The 16,861-nt window shown below is 38.2% G+C and overlaps 1 protein-coding gene across 2 annotated transcripts in view; it reads right to left on the bottom strand.

Annotated features, from left to right (window-relative positions):
* LOC139355625 (CUB and Sushi multiple domains 1) overlaps positions 1-16,861 on the bottom strand; it is a 2,038,620-nt gene that overhangs the window by 223,589 nt on the left and 1,798,170 nt on the right. The gene's annotated exons all lie outside the window — the stretch shown is intronic.

Here is a 16,861-nt window from a genome sequence, read left to right as displayed (position 1 = left end):
CTTGCATGTTTTACCTATATGATGTGTTTTTATTTATTATATGTTGATTTATATGCAGTTATTATGTATTGATTTATTGTCATTTTTTCCTTTCTTGAATTCTATTCAATTGATCCTCTGGAAAAAAAATTTGCATTTATATCTGGCCATTCAGGAATTATATTTATAATTATAAATAAATGAATAAAATAAAAACACAAAAAATACCATTTTGACCAGTGTTTAATATGGCCAGACTCAGGAAGCAGTTCTATGCAGAGTACAATATTTGAAATGTTAAAAAAAAAATCTTTTCTTCTCCCTTCACCAGTGTCACTATACATCCAGTATACGTTAGAAGCTAAGAGTGCAAAGAGATAAATACCTGGTATGTGTAAGAATATTTTTTAGCAATAGTATTTAAAGCTGCTATTATATCCATCCAGAAACGGAGTGACAAAGTGTGTAAGTGATTGATATGATCAGAGCCCAAGTATTTTCCATACGCTGCATTTCGCTCATAAAGATGCACTAATTCGCCTGCAACTAGGAGTAATTCAAGTCACCGTGAGAACAGTGTTTTTTAATTTTTTTATTTATTTTTGAGATGGAGTCTTGCTCTGCCGCCCAGGCTGGAGTGCAGTGGTGCAATCTCGGCTCACTGCAACCTCCGCCTCCTGGGTTCCCGCCATTCTCCTGCCTCAGCCTCCCAAGTAGCTGGGACTACAGGTACCCGCCACCACACCCAGATAATTTTTTTTTTGTATTTTTAGAACAGACGGGGTTTCACCATGTTAGCCAGGATGGTCTTGATCTCCTGACCTGGTGATCTGCCCACCTCGGCCTCCCCAAAGTGCTGAGAGAACAATATTTTTTTGTCATGGATCAGGGGAAAACACTGCAGACATTTTTATGTCGGTAAAGGTGTGTCAGATGCAGGGGCAGAAAACAGCTGGGCTTGACAGACAGGCAGAGGTGGGGATGTTAAAATAGGGCAAGAGTGGAGCACAGGAGAGCCTGAGCTTTTTAGGGATGGGGTGAAAGCTTTTGAGAGAAATCAACCAACTACAGAATGGATCCAAAACAGAAAAACCAGAAAGGAGGTGGGGGAATGTAGACAGTAACATAGAAGACAAGGTTGTGAACCTTCTGACCTTTAGGGGACAGAAGATCGTCTACTGATGAATTTTTGGTACAGAAAAAAATTAGACTGTTTATATTTATTCCCTGTATTAGTCAAAATGTGAAACAAAGATGATATGATAGAAAGTAGGCAGGGTGGTGCTTCGTAATAAATATGAACTGTATGGAAGGTAAGCTTGAGTCCATACATGTATACATAATTCTTTTTAGATTTTTAAAAAGAATTATGTAGTTTTTAAAAAAAGAATTTAAAAAAGAATTATGTATGATACTTCTTATCATATCATCTTTGTTAGACCGGGCATGGTAGCTCATGCCTGTAATCCCGGCACTTTGGGAGGCCGAGGCAGGCAGATCACCTGAGGTCAGGTGTTCAAGACCAGACTGACCAACATGGCCCTGAAACCCCGTCTCTACTAAAAATGCAAAAAGTAGCTGGGCGTGGTGGTGTGCGCCTGTAATCCCACCTACTTGGGAGGCTGAGGCAGGAGAATCACTCGAACCCGGAAGCAGAGGTTGCAGTGAGCCAAGGTCGCACCACTGCACTCCAGCCTGGGCAACAGAGTGAGACTCCATCTCAAAAAAATAAAATAAAAAATAAAAATAAAAAGAGAATGCTAATCAACAAGTCTCCCTTTCCTGAAGCATTTTAGAAGAAAGATGTTTACACTGATTGAAACTGATCTCTCACATTGTCAAGCCAGAGGTAGCAGTATCATATAAATAATGGGCAAACCTATAGAAATACACATTTATAAGCTATTTATTTAGACACAAAAGATAGGTATCTAGTAAGACATATACAAATAAAAATAATTATCCTTAAGGCAGACTAGAAAGAAGTCATAAAACATAACTATGATAGGAAAATTCTAGATTAATTTTCCAGAAGCAGAGATATCTGGGAAAAAGTAAGCTGTCATATTGTTTAGCAAAATTTTCAAGAGAAATAATTTCTACTTCTTTCAAATCATAGCATACATATGCTTTATACCATAAATGATAATATATCATATGGGAAAAGGCAATGTTTCTTTAAAAGGTGGTTCACAGAGCCGGGCACGGTGGCTCATGTCTGTAATCCCAGCATTTTGGGAGGCCAACGCAGGTGGATCACAAAGTCAAAAATTCCAGAGCAGCCTGGCCAACATGGTGAAATCCCATCTCTACTAAGATTACAAAAATTAGCCAGGCGTGGTGGCGCGTGCATGTAATCCCAGCTACTCGGGAGGCTGAGGCAGGAGAATTGCTTAAACCCAGGAGGTGGAGGTTGGAGTGAGCTGAGATCGCACCACTGCACTCCAGCCTGAGTGGCAGAGCAAGACTCCACCTTGGGGGGCGGGGGGCGGGGGGCGGGCGGGGAGGGAAGGGGAAGGTGGTTCACAAACTATTAGGTTGCCTATCACTTTTAATGGCAAAAGCTACAATTATTTTTGTGCCAACCTAATATATAACTCTGAATTCCCAGGTCCCCTGATTAAATGTGAAGACAACATAAAGGTAATTCTCGTGCAATCTAAACATTTAGAAACGCTTAAACAAAAAAGAACAAAGCAGAGGCAATGGGAAAGGAGGTAAGTCTTATGTACTGTAGTGTTTTATATAATATTATCCATGGATACATTTTGTGTTCAATTCCAACGTTAAAATTTGGACATTTACAAATATGCTTCTAAGTAAATTTGCAATTAGATGTAGAATGTAGCAAAAGAAGTTTTTAAACCCCATGAATATAGCCTATGAAAGCAAAGAATATAAAACACAGCCATTAAGAAGATGAGTGTCCTAATTTGACCAAAAATAGTTTAATGGCTTCACCTACCACTGATCATAAAATGTGAGCACTAAGAATCAGAATATAACAATAAGCCTCATCAGGTCCCTGGAATTTATTAGCCATTTTTCTAAATCCATCAGGTAAAATTCTGAGAAGAGTTTGCTTAAATCTTCCAAATGAAAATGATTTTAGAACACATGATAAACATGCAATTTTAATCAAGTACTTAGAACAGGACAAATGGGACTTTTGTAGATATTACAAACTGAAATGACCTTGGGCAATTTTTCTCAATTTTGCATGACTGGTAGAGTGTAAAGTTTTCAAACATCACAATTAGAAAAAAAAAAAAAAAGATATTTCAGACAGACTAGAGAGCTCAAAACAAAAAAGTTGATAAACAGAGAGTGAGGGAAGCAGACCCAAGTGAAGAGATTAATAGAGGAGTAGCATGAAACAGGGTCAAAAAATCAAAATACAGGCACGTACAGATACCTGAGTATTCAACACCCAGGTAGACCACGAACACTATGTGGAAGATAAGTGGTTATTCTCCAATTTTGAAAAGAAAACAACTTATAGGCTATAGTGTTTATTGTAATTAACTAAATAATTATTCTTTGGTACACAACACGCAGATGAAAATTCCTCTTTTTCTAGATGCACGTAGGTATGGTACACCCTAACACAGAGGTGCTGATGATTATTTTTATAAACTCTTAATTTGAAAAATTGCATTAAAGTTGAGATAATATGCTGGAACATGGGTGAAGAAAGAAACCAAGTCACCCAAGAAGACATCATGTGAGCCTGACAATGGATGAAGTAAATGTCAAATGCCATGATTATAGACAACTATAAATGTGTACCTCTGCACCCAGACTTCTACGCCACAGTGTGTAAGGAGTCAGTAAGTCTTCATCACACACACAAAAAATCCATACAGAAAACGCCATTAATAACATAGTACCTTAAGAAAGAAAATAAACTACTGTTTAATTTATCATCTGGGAAGTTTAGATTGTTTGTAGAGGTAAAAAGATTTTGTCTCATCTGTAAACTGTTGGCAGCTTTGACATCTACCATAAAAGCTATTTCTATTATTTCCACTTGTTACATCCTACAGTCTCTTCAAAGCATAAAGGAGTGCGTATCTGGTGTCAAGGGAAGTGACAAAATACCTTTGGGGCAAGTAAAACGTTCTCTCTCTCTCTCAGGGGTTCACAAATTATATTAGCATTTTACTGGTGCAGAGAAACTCTGCAGTGATGAATTCTCATCAAGTTTATTTAATACATGGTTTGCAAAATTTCTCTGGTCACAGGACTATTTTGGTCTGCGCACTACCCACCAACAACCTGGATCAGTATCCTCATTCATGGGCAGATGGTGAGTAATGTATTCAAGGTCATAAACCAGGAAATGACATAGCCTGTCTATTACACATGGATAGGAATCATGAGTCTCAGTGAATTACGGACTCCACCCCAAACAGTACAGCCAAGTTGACATGCTAGGAGAAACTACAGGAGAAAAGTTTCAGGATTTTGGATTTGGCAATGATTTTTTGATATGAGACCACAGTTACAGGCAACAAAAGCAAAAATATACAAACGTGACTACGTCAAACATGAAAAAGAAAACAATGGAGTGAAAAGTCTACATTCTGCTGCTAAGTGAAATAAGCCAGTCACAAAAAAGACAAATATTGTATGATTCCACTCATATCAACTATCTCTAGTAGTCGAAATCATAGAAAAAAAAGTGGAAATGTGATTGCCTAGGGCTAGGGGTAGCAGATAGACAGAATTAGTGTTTAATGAGTGCAGAGTTTTGCCAGATGTGAACATTGTAGAGATTGGCTACAAAACAAAGTGTGTATACTGAAAACTACTGAATTGTACACTTAACAATAGCTAACACAATGTCATGTTATTTATATTTTTATCACAGTGAAAAGGACTGGGCAGCCCACTGAGTCTAGAGCTAGAAATATAGCACAAGTTTGAACAAGTCACCTGTGAGATATGGCACGGTTTCTTTTCAAACAGCCTGCTCAGCTTCTTATTCTCTAATTCCAAGTACCCCCCACTTTCTTCTCCTTTTCTTCTTTCTGGTTTCGCTACATGCCCAGACATGTCACAGCCCCAGCTCACATGCCTTTCCTTATTTGAGAATGGACTGGCTCTCTAGTCATCTGTGGATGACCCCTTCCTCCTCTCCCCTCTCTCCCATCACACGCCCACCTCATCTAAGAAAGTTTAAATCTTTAGCCAGTTGAGTCTAGCTTAAATTGTGCGGTCCGACCCCAGCCAATGGGGAAAGGACAGGTGCAGGAGTCGCGTTAAGAATAAAAGTTTCTATTCTCCTTTGTTTGGGGTGCTCTCATGGCAGCCAGCCTGCTAGAAACAGCCTCCTGTGCAAAAGTAAATGTGCTTTGCTGAGAAATCCTTTGTTTGATTGCTCGTTTTTTGTTGTTGTTGTTGTTGTTTTTGAGACGGAGTCTCGCTCTGTCGCCCAGGCTGGAGTGAGTGGCGCTATCTCAGCTCACTGCAAGCTCCGCCTGCTGGGTTCACGCCATTCTCCTGCCTCAGCCTCCCGAGTAGCTGGGACTACAGGCGCTGCCATCGCACCCGGATAATTTTTTTATATTTTTAGTAGAGACAGGGTTTCACCGTGTTGGCCAGGATGGTCTCGATCTCCTGACGTGGTGATCTGCCCACCTTGGCCTCCCAAAGTACTGGGATTACAGGCATGAGCCACTGCACCTGGTCCGAGCTTTATTTCTAACAGCACCTCTAATTTGTGTTTTACCCTCCCATAGCACAGACTGTACTGCATTTTAAGTCTTTTGTTTACAGCTCTCTCACTCTTTAACTTGAGCTCCTAAAGATTGGTGACTGTCTCCAAGATCTTGAATGGCCATGGTGAATTTAATTTTCAATGAATTCATGCATCATGCACAACTAAAGGAAATACAAAGCAGTTCATAAATACGTGAAGATCAAAAATTGTTCACACATTAAAATAGTGAACTATGTAAGTTTTTCTTTAAAATGGACTATCGAAAACAAGATATGATCACAGAACCTATCCCTGATTTCTTTAAAGCATTTTCCCACTGATTGGATGTTATTACCTAATAATTAAATGACATGAAAACAAACGAGTCAACACACTTGGGTGATGAACTAGTTGCCACACGAGTTAGACATGTCAGAATAAAGAGGGTACACAATGTTGAACCACTGAAGGATTTTTAGCAGGGTATACTTAATGATCTGATCAAAGTGTCATTTTGGAATAAATCTGAGCTTGGTGTTGTGTTGAAAAATGTTAAGGACAGAAAGATCACTTGAAATTTATGACTACAGTTCATGAGAATGACAAGATTTGGGGGAACAGATATTTTAAGATGAGAAATAAACAAGTGCCCTAACAAGGTAGTTTTTAAAAGGCTTAAATGCCAATTACAGATCTCTTATAAAGTATCGCATGACTTCCTGGTGAACTGTGATCGAAGCCCTCTGGGAAAGAAAGTTTTTACTTCATTTTTACTTATTCAACAGGACGTAAAGAATCGACAACCTGGCGAAGGAGAGTGGAGGGACTCCAAACATCCCAGCCTGATTTCCACTTCAAATACTGTTTCACTTTTTAACACTCAAAACTTTACTCACCAACCACCTCAATACCACTTACATGTCTAAAGTCCACTCCCCTGTGTCTACAGTCTTGATCAAAAGTATGATGGGACTGAAGTTTTCATAAATGATTAGCTGGTGGTTGGCTAAGTCACAGAGCCACTAGTCATTACTTATTCCATTTCTAGAGTCTTTATTCCCTGGTTACTTACCATGAAAAATTTGCAAGACCTGCAGTAGAATAGAGAATTCTTTCAAGTTTTAACATCCAAGAGATAAATTTGGTAGAATAACATCATGAATTCTAAAGCTAGTAAAAATATCCTGAAACCAAAGGAATGATTTTAAAAAACAGAATAATCATAATTTTCAAGTGAGCACCACTTGTCAATGAGACAATATACTTCTGTATCTAGGTCTCTATTGAAATATCTTCTCTCTAGTATCACCCTTTTAGATTGACCTATTATTTGGGAAGAGAGGATATATGTGTGCTCAGATAATGCCAGTTTAATACTTGCTAAATATTTTGCATCCAATGTCTCTATATTTGGGCTCAGAAACCCACTGTGACTCAACAGTTTTCCTTTCTGTAGCATGCTTCTGTTTCCAAAGGCTATACCAAACTAAATGATATCATATTTAATGAAAGTAAACTTACTCAAAAACTTAAGGATCTACAAAATCCTAAGAGTTGCCTTATGCAGTAAATCGAGTCCTTGCCTGTCTCAGAACTATGTAGAGTCAATGACTTCCAATTACTCTTAGAATAAATCCTGGGCTACAACGTACTGCGCACTGTGGCTCTTGCCCCCCTTTTTCAACCTCGTTTCTTTCCTTTTCTTCATTTTCTTCCTTTTCTGATTGCTCACAGCCCTTCCTGGTTTGTTTGTTTTGTTTCACAAATGTGCTAGGTTCTTTTCCACCTGGGGTCTCTGTATTGATATTTTATTTCAATTACAGCGTTTTTTTTCCTAAGTGTTTTTATGGCTGACTACTGCTCATTTTCTTTCCAGGGATACTTTTAATCTGAGGTTCTGCTGTCATCTGCACCTCAGAACCCTGCCAATTTGCTTCAAGGTGCTTATAACCTACAACCAGATTTAGGTATTTTCTTTCTAATTGTGCCCCCACCTCAAGAATGTAAATTTGACATTAGCAGAGACCACATTGATCTTGTTGTCTGGTTGTGACTCTACTTACAGAGTCAAGAGGGCAGAGCGGGACATATGAGTGGAGTGTGTGTAATCGGTGGTGCACGTAGGGAACCTACAGGACACTTAAGCGGGGCAGGGAAGGGGAATGGAGAAAGAATCACCCTCAGGGGAGTTGTGAGGAAGGCCCACATGCGCTCTGCGAAGGTCATTCCTAACGAAAAACAAACCAAACATCATCTCCCATGAGGCACAAGGGCAGATGCACCCAATGGCAGTTGTCAATTTCCAATGAAACCCTTTCCCACATGGGTAACATTCTAAAACAGCAGTGGAGTGAGAAGCAGCAAAATTTGTTTCATGATTGATGATTTTCTGAAGCATTAACCAGGAGTTCAGCTTGTAAGTACATGACGTTACTCATAGGATCTACCTCTTAAATAATTGAGGGAATCGTAAGTGGCTGTCCCGAGAAGTGATTGTAGGATAAGCCCGCCCCTGCCCCTGCCTTGTCAAATACATTACAATGGAAACTCCAAAGACTTGTCAAGGACAACTTTATTTCAATCACTTTATTTAGGAAGGACGTCAACTGAAGCACCATGTGATTAGGTAATTGTAGGGAGACCCCCTGAAACTATTGCTATGGAATAAAAGATGAAATGCTCCTGATTATTGTAAATACACAATTGCATGCAGGATTGTGTAAAGACAATGCCAGGTTGGACTGCCAGAATGAGCCAACAGTGCGTGATGTACTTCCCCCCTGCAGAGAGCCTATGAACGGACGTGCAGTCAGGGAGGTTTCACATCACCAAGATTCCTATCCCAGAAAAGCAGATGTTCATAGCTCTAGGAATGGAATGTGACCCTTGTGGAGAGACTATAAACGGACGCATGAGGGACGCCTGTCCATATGGATAAGATAGGGCTATAAATGCCCTCTCTTGCCATGGCTCTTCTAGGCCTCTTTAGGTTAAGGAATACTCCCTTCTGAGAATTTCTGGTGTAACTGGTTGTCTAGCTTCACGTACTGTTTCTAAGGATTGTTTGTGACCAGCTTTTGCTGCAACTGTTACTGCTGATTAATATCTTGCTAATCATAGGTTATGGAAAGACTGTGTTTCTGTTTTAAGGCTCTGTTAGAAATTACTGATGCACACACTATATTGTAAATTCTTATCTCTGTGTACTGTGCTTCTGCATACAGATGTTATGTTAAAGAATTACTTCATCCTCATGTGACCATCTCACCTCATAATCAAATGACCCTAAATCCCCCACTAACCTACCCCCGCCCTCACTAAACTTAATAATAAATGTTGGTATATCCAGTGCATGGGCGGCACCGTGGGACCAGAAGGCGGTGACCCTCCTGGACCCAGCTTTCACTATCTTGTGTGTTTCTATTATTTCTCAACCTGCCGATCTGCCTGGGAACTAAGAGAGAGCCCCGTTGCATTGTGGGCTGCTGGCCAGATCCCACAATAGGTAATTTATTTTGGACCTGTCCCTTACATTGAGTAATTGTTAAAAGGCCAAAATATCACCAGTAGAAGTAAAGTTTTCATCTGTTATTAGTTTTTTGTGTTACAGTCAACACACAAATAAATATTGAATGCCTAAAATAATATTGTAGAAGTGACTTTACATTCCCAGAAGAGGCTCTGGAAATCTCTGTGATGTAAGACAGAAGCCAGAATTTACGTTGTTTTAGATACTTCCATGGTCCTTGGTGCACTGAGAACAGTAGGGATGAGAGAGACATGAATAATCATTGATCGATGTTAATGAAAGCAATTTTAATAGGACATAAGAATGCATTCTTTGCGGCCAAACTGTGAAGCTGAAGGTGGGTCTTAGGAAAATTGTTTGAAATGCATATGTGGAAAAAGATCTTCTGGAATGCAGTAAGTGTCTTAACATGAGGCAATTAAGAAGATTATTTCATTACACTATGGGGTGAATGCTAGTTTATACGGTGCTTCCTCTGTTGGAGATAGTAAGCTCTTGTCTCTGAGTGCACAGAATGAAATCTCTGTAAACACACTTGCTATATCGGAGTTCTGCTTTCTCCGTATCTCGCATTTCCTGTGATGTTACTCATGCCCACCAAAATTCAAATTGAGAACTCTCCTCAGTAGTGTTAATGTAATATTTAAGTGCCATGAAAGCATGTATTAATAATTTGAATGTGCTTATAAGGATTATTGTAATTATAGGGAGCTAATCCAAGTTATCTACATTCAATTATGGTAACGTCCTGCTAAAAATGTTTAGTATGTTTTATTTCAAAGGACATAGGCATTTTCCAGAATTTTAATCCTCATTTAGATACTTCCTTCTAGGTACCTGTGTTGAGATGAGGAAATGAAATGTAGCTCATACTTAATCACTAAAAACAAGAATTAAGGAAGTATTTTAATGGCACATTCATAAGAAGCATGACTTCACAGTAATATTCTATTGACCAATTTAATCATCAGCATAGTCACCTGCAGAAATTAATTCAGTTAATTATATTATGTTCCCAACATTATATCAAAAATTGAGACAGAGTCTGGGCACAGTGGCTTAAGCCTGTGATCCCAGCACTTTGGGAGGCTGAGGTAGGAAGATGGCTTAAGCTCAGGAACTTGTGACTAGCCTGGGCAACATGGTAAAACCCTGTCTCTATTAAGAATACAAAAAATGAGCTGAGTGTGGTGGCATTCAGTTTCCATCCCAGCTATTCCAGAGGCTGAGGTGAGAGGATTGCTTAAGCCCAAGAGGTTGAGGCTGCAGTGAGCTGAGATCATGCCACTGCCCTCCAGCCTGGGCCACAGAGTGAGATTCTGTCTCAAAAAACAAACAATAAAAATTGAGACATAAAGATCACTTCTATATTTTCTAGAAAAATTTTTAAAAGACTATATTCTCATAAACAACAAGTACCTTTTAGAATACAAAACTAAGAAAGAGGTTCTCTCTCTTAATTACTGTGTTTTCTTTTCAAAAAGATAATTATATAAGTACATACTATTTCCTTTTATGATTTTATTGTCAGAACATTTAAAGCTAAATGTAAAGCCTAATAATAGTTATTTTAAAAATCTAGGTGTCTAATATATTTACATCTTTTTCTTTGGTTTGGCTGCCTTTAAAAATTTTTCCGTTAAATATTTTTTTTTATTGCACACACTTTTTAATGTTGCATCAAATACTTAAAGAGAAGGCATCTTACTACTTTAAAAAATCTAGATATATTTATTTTTTTACATGTTTAACTATGTATTTTTGAGTGAAATTTTATTCACTCATGACATATTTTTTCACTATATATCTAACTACCAATTATATAAAAACATACAAGAATGACTTAATCATGTATAATAAGTTTTGAACTCGGTGCCTTTGAAATAGTAGTACTATATCACAAAATTATCTACATACGTTAATAATTGCAAAATATAAAAGTCTGAATCAAATCAGGTATAATAGCAAAATATTTATGTTTAGATTATAATGATAAAAATCATTTGACTAAAGAGAAGTAATACTTTGAACTTTCACCTATACTAAAAATGTAGAAACAATGTCTCAGTTTTACTCCTACCTGGTAAAGAAATAGCATCAATTCAAATAATGAAAGAGTTGTTATATTTGTTTTCTTTCAATTATCTCTTCTTTCCTCATAACCACAAATCACTGATTCAAACTCCTACCTTATTCAGAATATATTGTAAATATGATACTGCAATTTTTCTATCAGGATTTTCTACTTCTACTTCTTTCTTTCCTTTCTTTCATCCCTCTCTCCCTCCCTCCATCTCTCCCTCCTTCCTTCCCTCCCTCCTTTCTTTCCTTCCTTTCTTTTCTCCCTTCCTGCCTGCCTTCCTTGCCTGCCTGCCTTCCTTTTTTTCCTTCCTTCCTTCCTTTCCATTTTTCTCCCTTCCTTCCTTCTTTCCTTCCTTCCTTCCTTCTTTCCTTCCTTCCTTCCTTCTTTCTTTCTTTCTTTCTTTTTCTTTTCTTTTCTTTTCTTTTCTTATCTTTTCTTTTTTTCCTCCCTCCCTCCATTCCTTCCTGAGGTTGCCTTTGCCATGGCTTTCATGTTTAAGGCCCTGTTCCCTCTGCATAGGGTTCTGCATCTGAGAGCAGAGCTTTAGACGTGGGAGTATGGCTTCCACATTGGACCATGTCTACTGCTGGGCTACTATTTAAGAAAGAGCAACTTAAATTTGCTTTGCAGGATATCTTAGTATTATATCTTACGGATTCTAAACATATTTTGTTAACTTCACTGGGTTTCCTAGTAATGAATGTGAATTAGGAGAAAAAGTAACCTTTTAAGAAAGGCAGTGAAATAAAAAGCTTACATAGATAGAATTACTTTGGAGCTATTTTGATTCAGTGGCATAAATTAATGCTAAAGAAGCTAGGATAACTGCAGCAGTCTTTTGCTTGAGTTCAAACACACCGATTAGGTTTATAATATTAATTTTGGATAGATGTCATTAGATGAGGTATTTAATGTTTCACTGTCTTGTTAGAAGTAAGCTAAATTAGAAATAACTTGGAAAGACAGAAATACCTATAAGCTGAATAATAATCATAGTCAAATTTAGTAAAAAGGCCTAAAAGTGAAAAATGTGATTAAACAAGCATTATTATATATTAAAACAAAATAGTTTCTATTGTAAGCAATCTCTAAATGGAAAGCAATCCTTAATTAGAGGGAACCATTCTGCTAATAATTAATCTTTAATGAGAATACACATTAAATTTAATTCTGTAATTTATCTGTGAACATCTCTGAATGTTTTCACAGTTATGATGAAATCCATCACTATGTTAAAGTTATGTGGGAGACAGATAGATAGATTTCATTTTAAAATGAGCATTCAAGAAAAGCTTCTTCACAGTTAACCTAAAAAATATTTTAGTATTCGTATAACTATCCTTGAACTAGGGCAATTTTCAAACCCCTAAGACCCTTAAAATTTCTAGAGTGATTTTAAAACCTACTAGAGAAGTTTTCAAATCCTTAAATTGTAAAACCCTGTGAATTAGAACAATGTAAAAATCCCATCCACTTGGGATGTAGAAATCTGCAAAATAAAACATCCCTCCTACTTCAACAATGTAAAAATACTAAACTATAAAATGATAGCTTTTCTTGAACCCATCTGGGAGCTGCGTGGCACGTACCCAGGTGACCTCATTTCCTTTTTTGTCTGTTTGTTTTTTGCCTCTCCTCTCCTCTCTTCTCCTCTCCTTTCCTCTTCCCTCTCCTCCTCCTCGTACTCCTCCTCCTCTTCTTTTCTTTCTTTTCTTTCTCTTTCTTTCTTTCTTTCTTCCTTCCTTCCTCCCTCCCTCCCTCCCTCCCTCCCTCCCTCCCTCCCTCCCTCCCTCCCTCCCTTCCTTCCTTCCTTCCTTCCTTCCTTCCTTCCTTCCTTCCTTCCTTCCTTCTCTTTCTTTCTTGTCTTCCTTTTTTTTCTTTTCTTTTCTTTTCTCTTGACACGGTCTTGCTCTGTCTCCTAGGCTAGAGTGCAGTGGTGCAATCATAGCTGTCTGTAGCCTCAGCCTCCTGGGCTCAAGTGATTGTCCCACCTCAGCCTCCTGAGTAGCTAGGACTACAGGTGAGGCCACCGTGCCTGGCTAATTTTGTAGTTTTTATAGAGATGAGGTTTTGCCATGTTGCCCAGGCTGGTCTTGAACTTCTGGGCTCAAGCAATCCACTCACCACAGCCTCCCAAAGTGCTTGGATTACAAGCGTAAGCCACCATGCCTGGCTTGGTGACCTCATGTCTAAAGGACAAACTCCCCCAGAAGAGACGAGACCCACATGCTATGTGTGCAGTGAAACAATGGGGAAAGGTGACCAGAAAAGAACCATCTCCTTAACGTGTGTCAACTGCTGCAAGTGGAGCCTGGGCCTTGTGTGGCTCTGGACCCAGATGCAAGGGGAGTCTGCCGTTCCTCCACAGGCCTCTATCAGGGGACTATAAGAAAGGCTGGGGGCACAGCTGGAGCCCAGAAAGAGCTCTCCCAGCCTCCAGTGCGGAGGCTCTGTTACGAGAGGGCTTGAAACACCATGCATGTCCCTGAAGCTTTGCTCTTAGGAAACACAAACCTTGAACTACTACAGGGGAGCAGCAAAACTAACTGTTTCAGGTTCTCATATTATACATAAAGTGACATAAGATTATTTGAAGGTAAGCTCTACTCTATAAAAGGTGTGTTTCAATCTCTAGGAGACCATGACAATATTATAAAACCTTACCTAATAAGCCCATAGTAGGGATAACTGGGGCAATAAAAATACTTAATTACACCAAAAGCTGTCAGAGAATGTGGAAGAAATAATAAAAAACCAGATGGGGTAAATAGAAACACTCCAATCTTGGGGCCCGTGTGTTCGATCCTGTTGTTCCTCCCACCAGCTTCCACCAGATCAATACTGAGTTCAAAAATAGTCACTGTCACCTTCTTGCCCAGCAGTAAGATCCATCCTGTACACCTTGAGGTTAGGCTTTGTAATTTCCAGGATAAACCAATATTATCACTGTTCACACAGTTGCGATCTAAGATATTTGGATATGTGTTTTGTTTTGGTTTCATTGGTTTTCTTTAGAAGAGAACGCAGAGCAAGAGTGACACCTGTGTCAATTCTCCAATGTCCAGTTAAGTTAAATAACGTGAACAAAGACTAAATGGCTGCAGAATATATTGACAATGCAAAGGTGCTGATCTTTTTTGCTTTTACTTGGATTCTGTAAGATCACAGAGAATCTAGATCGCATACATTAAACCAGACCTTCTGGGAATTGCTTTTGCTATCAATACTATTTTACAGCCCATCTTTCAAATATAAGTGTTTGGTGTTTGTTTGAGAAATTTCCACCAGTGTCCATGTGGATGTACTATGGTTAAGGGGGCCTAGTTTTCACTTCTGTATGAGAAAAGAACTCCTGAGATGGAAGTAGATGTAGATAAGCCTTCATGGCACAGGTTTTAGAACCAGGCAAACTTGATCCTCAGTATGGACTCACAAGCTCCTTGATTCTCCAGACAGTTTTCAGAGAGAACTGGTGTCATCGTTTGTAAAACAGCCATCTGTACGTCACCTTCCTGATAGGGTAGTCTGGATACCTTGCAAGGTGCTCAGTAAATGGTATTTGTAATCAAATGCACTTTTCATGCCTGCCTCTGCATGCCGTCTGTTTTTAACAGTGTGGCTAGGACCCAGGAAGGCTAAAAATGCTCTATGCTATGCTTCTTCATTTGGAAAAACTGAGCAGACTTCAAAAATATAGGGCAGTTTTAAGTACAAATAAGTAAAAAACGGTAACAAGTTTAGAGCAAGACCTGGCACAGAGTAAGTGCCTACTGTTTTTTCCATTTTTATTTCACGGACATAAACTCTGCTGAAAAATCTGAATTTAGAGATTTGTAGATTGGCAGTCCATATCTTAAACTAAATGCAAAAATATGTCAACAACTTTAAGATATCAGAAAAACTTTTGGTGATTTACATCAACAGTCCTTATACCATCTGATGCTAATTGTAGTAAGGTTAATTCTACAAATACTTTCTATAATCTCTATTTCAAATTCTGGCACGAAGAATAAGAACAGAGAAATGAGTTCCTCTTAATACTCGAATGGCATAAACTATCAGAATGGTGTTAGCATCAAAAACAACCACTTGAAAAAGAAAATAAATAAAAATGGAGCATTATGTTTAGCCCAATTTAAAAAATACATTAAATAATTAAACAAAAGCTTTGCTTCTCAAAGTTCATCTGAATGAGAAATATGTTAGTCTCTCTTTTTAAATGAATGATATTGTCTAGGAAGAAAGAGAAATGTAGATAATTATACTGATGGGGCTGAAGCCCAGGTAAGTGCATATCTCACTGTATATAATAATAAGCATAGATGAATTATTTCACTAGCACTTCTTTGCAAGACAAATGAATAAAAGCCCAGATGCTACAGGATAACTTTGAGAATAAGAGCATTCATCCGTACTAACTCCTCTGAAACTATTAGTGAATTTTTAAATACTATCATAAATAAGGCTTATGTTTTTCTATCTACAGAGATTCACAAAGTATATCAAAGTAGCAGATTTTTCCAGACACATCCTACATAAGTAACATCCACAGGATCATTTTACACTGTCACTGAAGTAGTCCTATTCATATAAACTGAGATAAACTTGCATACAAATGCCCATAATAAGCAGGAAAATTTAACCAGAATGTGAAACAGCCCTGTGGTTTGTGCCTGGCTTAGAATATTTATCATCAGCTGGAAATCTGGCCTTTCAAAAATATGCATGCATTTACATCCTCGCAAACGGTTTATCTCAATTCAAAAGATCACTTATTAAAGCTTATCCATGTATTTGCTTATTTGCAACTGCTTATTAAAGGAGATGAATATCAACGTTAAACATTTTTAGTACTTGAAAACAGGTCCTAAAATAAACCTTACTCATTGGAAATTCTTATTTCGCTTTTACAAGGTTTACCTACATAACCAAACGCCAAAAAAGATTTGTGAATTCGACCTTTGTCATTCCATTTATCAGACTATTAACTCAGTCTCACATCCATCTCTAAAAGGTTAGAGTCTACTGTGCGATGCCTTCTTCCAATTAAAATGAGTAATACGCAAATGCAGGCACCGGAGCAGCAGCTCTCTGCTAGTTCTTACTTTAAGTGCCTTTGAGACTAGAAATAGAAGAGGCTTATGACTATAATCTAGGCAGAAAGTAGGATTGTCCACGTTTTTGGGATGCTAATATGAGTATTTTTTAATAACTCATAAAAAACTAGTAATATTACAATGGTTCATTTTTGTGCTTTTTAATGCAAACAACCTGAAATTATAGCAGTTGTTGTATCTAATCACTCCAGATTCAGACTTATACATTTACCCATTAATTTGTCTCTTGTAATATATATTTCTTTTTGTTTGTTTTTAAAACAGAATGTCGCTCTGTCACCCAGACTGGAGTGCAGTGGGGCAATCTTGGCTCACTGCAACCTCTGCCTCCCAGGTTCAAGTGATTCTCCTGCCTCAGCCTCTTAGGTAGCTGGGATTACAGGTGCCTGTCACCATGCCCGGTTAATTTTTTGTTTTGTATTAGTATTATTATTATTTTAGTAGAGATG

This window comes from Macaca nemestrina, chromosome 8 (genome assembly GCF_043159975.1).
Source record: "Macaca nemestrina isolate mMacNem1 chromosome 8, mMacNem.hap1, whole genome shotgun sequence".
Classification (NCBI taxonomy): Eukaryota; Metazoa; Chordata; class Mammalia; order Primates; family Cercopithecidae; genus Macaca; species Macaca nemestrina.
This window is presented reverse-complemented; position numbering and strand designations above follow the sequence as displayed.